A 4,928-nucleotide genomic window follows, 5' to 3' on the forward strand; every position below is an offset into this window, starting at 1 on the left:
CAAAGGGAATGGACAATTTTATAGCCTTCTGGGCATAATTTCAAATTTTTCTCCAGAATGGATATATCAATTCATAATCCCATAGCTGTTTTAATTAGCATTCTGTAATCAATAGTGATTGAGAGCATTTTTCATATGACTAGAGATAGCTTTAATTTGTTCATCTGAAAACTACCTATTCATATTCTTTGACCATTTCTCAATCGGGGAATGATGCATATTCTTATAAATTTGATTCAGTTCTCTATATATTTGAGAAATTAGCCTTTATCAGAAACACTGCAAAAATCATTTCCCAGCATTCTGCTTTCTTTCTTTCTTTCTTTCTTTCTTTCTTTCTTTCTTTCTTTCTTTCTTTCTTTCTTTCTTTTTGGGAGGGGGGGGCAGGGCAATAAGAGTTAAGTGAGTTGCCCAGGGACACACAGCTAGTAAGTGTGAAGTGTCTGAGGCTAGATTTGAACTCAGGTCCTGCTGAATCCTGGGCCAGTGTTTTATCCACTGCACCACCTAGCTGCCCCCTGCTTTCTTTCTAATCTTGGTTGCATTGGTTTTGTTTATGTGAACACTTTAAATTTAACATTATCAAAACAATCCACTTTGCATTTCTTGGTTGCATTGTTTTTGTTTGTGCAAAAACCCTTTTAATTTAATGTAATCAAAATTATCTATTATGCATTTCATAATGTTCTCTATCTTTTGTTTGGTCATAAATTCTCTTCTCCATAGACTTGACTGGGAAACTATTTCTTGCTTTCCTAATTTGCTTATAGTATCACTCTTTATGTCTAAATAATGTAGTCACTTTGACCTAATTTTGGTACACAGTTTCAGATGTTGATCTATACCTAGTCTTTGCCATACTATTTTCCAGTTTTCCCAGCAGTTTTTGTCAGTGAATTCTTAACCCAGGAGCTATAATCTTTGGCTTAATCCAATAGTAGACTACTATACTCCTTTACTATTGTGTCCTGAGTATGTAGCCTATTCCACTGATCCAAAACTCTATTTCTTAGCCAGTACCAAATAGTTTTGATAGTTGTGGCTTTATAATACAGTTTTAGATCTGGTATGGCTAGGACACCTTCCTTGCATTTTTTTTATTGATTCCCCTGATATTCTTGACCTTATGTTCTTCCAGATGAATTTTGTTATTATTCCTTCTAAATCTATAAAATAATTATATGGTAATTTGATTAGTATGACACTAAATAAGCAAATTAATTTAGATAGTATTGTCATTTTTATTATATTAGTTCGGCCTAGCCATGGGCATTTGATATTTCTCAATAGTTTACATCTGATTTTATTTGTGTGAAAAGTATTTTGTAATTGTGTTCATGTAGTTCCTGGGTTTGTCTTGGCAGGTGGTCTCCCAAATATTTCATGTTGTCTACAGTTGTTTTTCTATCTCTTGCTTCTGGGATTTATTGGTCATATATAGAAATGATGATGATTTATGTAAATTTATTTTTATCCTACAACTCTGATAAAATTGTTAATTAAGTAACTTTTTAGTTGATTCTCTGAGATTCTTTAAGTATATCATCCTCTCATTTGCAAAGGGTGATAGTTTTGTTTCTTCTTTGCCTATTCTAATTCCTTCAATTAATTTTTCTTCTCTTATTGCTAAAGTTAATGTGTCTAGTACAATATTCATTAATAGTGGTGAGAATAGGAATTCTTGTTTCACCCCTGATCTTACTAGGAGAGCCTCCAGTTTATTCCCATTACATAAAATGTTTGCTGATGGTTTTAGATACTACTTATCATTTTAAGAAAAACTCCATTCATTCCTATACTCTCTGGTGTTTTTAATAGGAATGGATGCTGTGTTTTGTAAAAAGCTTTTTCTTCATCTATTCATATGATCATATGATTTATGTTAGTTTTGATATTGATATGGTTAAATATGCTGATGGTTTTCATAATAATGAACCAGCACTATATTCCTGGTATAAATCCAACCTGGTCATAGTGTATTATGCTCATGACAAATTGCTGTTATCTCTTTGCTAATATTTTATTTAAATTTTTTGCATCAATATTCATTAGGGAAATTGGTCTATAATTTTCTTTCTCTGTTCTGCTCTTTCTGGTTCAGGTATCAGCATCATATTTGTATCATAAAAGGAATTTGATAGGATTTCTTCTTCTCCTATTTTTTAAAATAGTTTATTTACTGGTGACCGGTTCAGTCTGGGCTGGGCAGTTGGGGAAGAGGCTACTCTCAGGCTCTGGGTAGCTTGGCCAGCCACTGGGATGTAGAGATTGGGTCAGCATCAGGCTCAGGATGGCGGAGTAAGCCGGAAAGAGGCACCTTCTCCTTCTTCTCACCGCGGCGACCCTGTGTTGTCCAGCACTGGACGGTGATTCAGTCTATTCTTCTGAAAAGGAAGTTAAAGTAGACGAACATCAACCTGCCACACTAACCTGTTACTACACGGGCTTCTCCTCTCCCTGAGTGGAGTGGAAGTTTGTTCAGGGAAGTACGACCAGCCTGGTTTGCTATGACAGGAAGATTACTGCTTCCTACCAAGACCGGGTGGTCTTCTCCCAGAATGGTATTTCTTTCCATTCCATGACCCGAAAGGACACAGGGACATATACCTGTATGGTCACTCAAAACGGTGGAAAGAACTGAGAGACCAGCACTCAGCTCACTGTGTTAGTGCCACCATCAAAGCCCACAGTCAATATTCTGTCTTCAGCCAACATTGGAAATCAAATTGTACTGACCTGCTCTGAGGAGGGTGGTTCTCCATCCCTCAGTACCAGTGGTTTAAGAATGGGTTTCTGATGCCTTCAGACCACAAGAAGAACCATGCCTTCAACAACTCTTCCTATACTATGAACTCAAAGACAGGAAAACTGTCTGTCAGCTTTTGATAAAGGGGACTACCCCTGCCAAGCATCTAAAGGGGTTGGGACTGCCATGCGCTCAGAAGCTGTGCATATGGAAGCCATGGAACTGAATGTACAGGGCACGGTGGCCACTGTGATTGTGATGCTGATTCTCCTTGGGCTCCTGATTTTTGGTGTCTGGTTTGCCTACTCTCGAGGCTATTTCACCAGAGCAAGTAAAGGGAGCAAGTAAGAAAGTAATCTATAGCCAGCCCTCTGCCCGTAGTGATGGAAAATTCCAACAGACGTCATCATTTTTGGTGTGACCCCAACCTATATCCTCTCCCATTTTCTGAGTGTGTCCTTTCTGGAATCTGCTGGACTCTGACCTCCTCATTTTTATGGATTTCAGAGGATGCCTTACTTAATTTCTTAGTCCATCCCCTCTTAGGACTTTTATAATGATTCTCCAGCCAGGGCTTTTTATGTGTGTTTAGGAATGAAGTGGAGCAATAATACCCCATCCTGCCTTCCCTTCTCCCATCACTGATGGGCTTGCCTGGACCATATTTATGGTTTCTATTCCCCATCTCTTTTTAGAATCAGGCAGGTTGAGTGATGCCTGTCTTCCCCCCCAAAAAAAACAAAACAAAACCACCTCCTTACCAGCAGGAGTGGCCAATGACCCAAGAGTGACTACCTTCTTTCGTGTTTTCTGGACTTAACCCTAACTTGGGGTCATATGATGTTTGGACTCCTTGAGGACTGAGGAGAAACTGGGGCCTGAGGCCACAACAGTGTTTCTTAAATGGGCTCAAGAGATTGGAGCTGTGGACTCTGAATAGTAGCTTGATAGTGGAAAGTCTCTTCTGTTTTCTGGGTCCTCCTCTCAATTCCTTCCATGAGAGATGCTTCTAGAGAATCTTCTAGCATCTTTCTGGCAGGTTGGCCACTTCTGCAAGACCAGGTGGATCTTTGTTGTGTAGGGGGCTCCAGGGCCATGAGAACTCTAAGGAAAAAAGCGTTAGGATTACAATATTAAAGACCTACTCATCTACAGGAAGTAGATCTGGGGCTGGAGGCTCAAAGCACTGACCTTTCATTGACCAGGACAGATAAGTTTGTGCTTGGGAAGCCTGAGTGTCCTGCTGCATTACAGGGTGAAGTATGTGTTGTGTATGAATGTCATTTTAAATAAAAAGATGTTTTGTTTAAAAAAAAATAAAAAATAAAATAGTTTATATAGTATTAGCATTCATTATTCTTTAAATGTTTGGTAGAATTCACTTGTAAATCCATCGGGCCCTGAAGATTTTTTTTTCCTTAGGGAGTTCATTGATGGCTTATTTAATTTCTTTTTCTAAAAAAGGGTTAGTTAAGTATTTTCTTTCCTCTTCTCTTAATTTGGGCAATTTGTATTCTTGTAAATATTCATCCATATCACTTAGATTGGCAGATTTATTGGCATACAGTTAGGCAAAATAACTCCTAATTATTACTTTAATTTCCTCTTCATTGGCGATGAATTCACCCTTTTCATTTTTGATACTGATAATTTGGTTTACTTCTTTCTTTTTTTAATCAAATTAATCAAAAGTTTATTTCATTGGGGTTTCATAAAATCAGCCCTTATTTTTATTTATTACTTCAGTAGTTTTCTTGCATTCAATTTTATTAATCTCTCCTCTGATTTTCAGAATTTCTAATTTGGTATTTAATTGGGGATTTTTAATTTGTTCTTTTTCTAGTTTTTTATTTAAATGACCAAGTAATTTATCTACTCTTCCTTTATTTTATTCATTCAAGCATTTAGAAATATAAAATTCCCCTAAGAACTGCTTTGGCTGCATTCCATAAGTTTTGGTATGTTGTCTCATTGCTGTTCTCTTTGATGAAATTATTGATGGTTTTTATGATTTGTTTTTTGACCTGTACATTCTTTAGGATGAGAATATTTAATTTCCAATTAATGTTTAATCTATCTTTCTTTTTTTATTATTTCCACATTAGTCATGTTGTAAGAGAAGAATCAGAATAAAAGGAAAACATGCAAAAAAAGAATAAACAAGAACAATAACAAAAAAGCA

The 4,928-nt window shown here is 36.6% G+C and overlaps 1 pseudogene; it reads left to right on the forward strand.

Annotated features, from left to right (window-relative positions):
- The first annotated feature begins 2,290 nt into the window (after window positions 1-2,290).
- LOC122752569 lies at window positions 2,291-3,167 on the forward strand (annotated as a pseudogene).
- The last annotated feature ends 1,761 nt before the right edge of the window (window positions 3,168-4,928 follow it).

The sequence above is a fragment of the Dromiciops gliroides genome, chromosome 4 (assembly GCF_019393635.1).
Source record: "Dromiciops gliroides isolate mDroGli1 chromosome 4, mDroGli1.pri, whole genome shotgun sequence".
Taxonomy (NCBI): domain Eukaryota; kingdom Metazoa; phylum Chordata; class Mammalia; order Microbiotheria; family Microbiotheriidae; genus Dromiciops; species Dromiciops gliroides.